Genomic DNA, 282 nt, shown 5'->3' with positions numbered 1-282 from the left:
TCCTAGATTTAGCACATTGGCTGGCTGTATACTGTCTGTACTTTCCTGTTCTGGCATTCCAATTTAGTGCTGAGGTGTGCTCAACTCTGCTGATGTAGAGTGGAGATGCTTCATAGGTTTTTCAAAGAGTAAAACTATATTGCAGGTGACTGTCCCCATCTAACTCCAGGGGAGCACCTAGTGGATTTGAATTGCTGAGCTCACGGTACACTTATTGCTTATGTTGCTGGGTACTGTCAAGGCAGAACTGACTCATTAGCTGACCCTCCAGCGGGTTTTCAG

This window comes from Elephantulus edwardii, unplaced genomic scaffold (genome assembly GCF_000299155.1).
Source record: "Elephantulus edwardii isolate Elephantulus edwardi_28Jun2011 unplaced genomic scaffold, EleEdw1.0 scaffold00004, whole genome shotgun sequence".
Taxonomy (NCBI): domain Eukaryota; kingdom Metazoa; phylum Chordata; class Mammalia; order Macroscelidea; family Macroscelididae; genus Elephantulus; species Elephantulus edwardii.
This window is presented reverse-complemented; position numbering follows the sequence as displayed.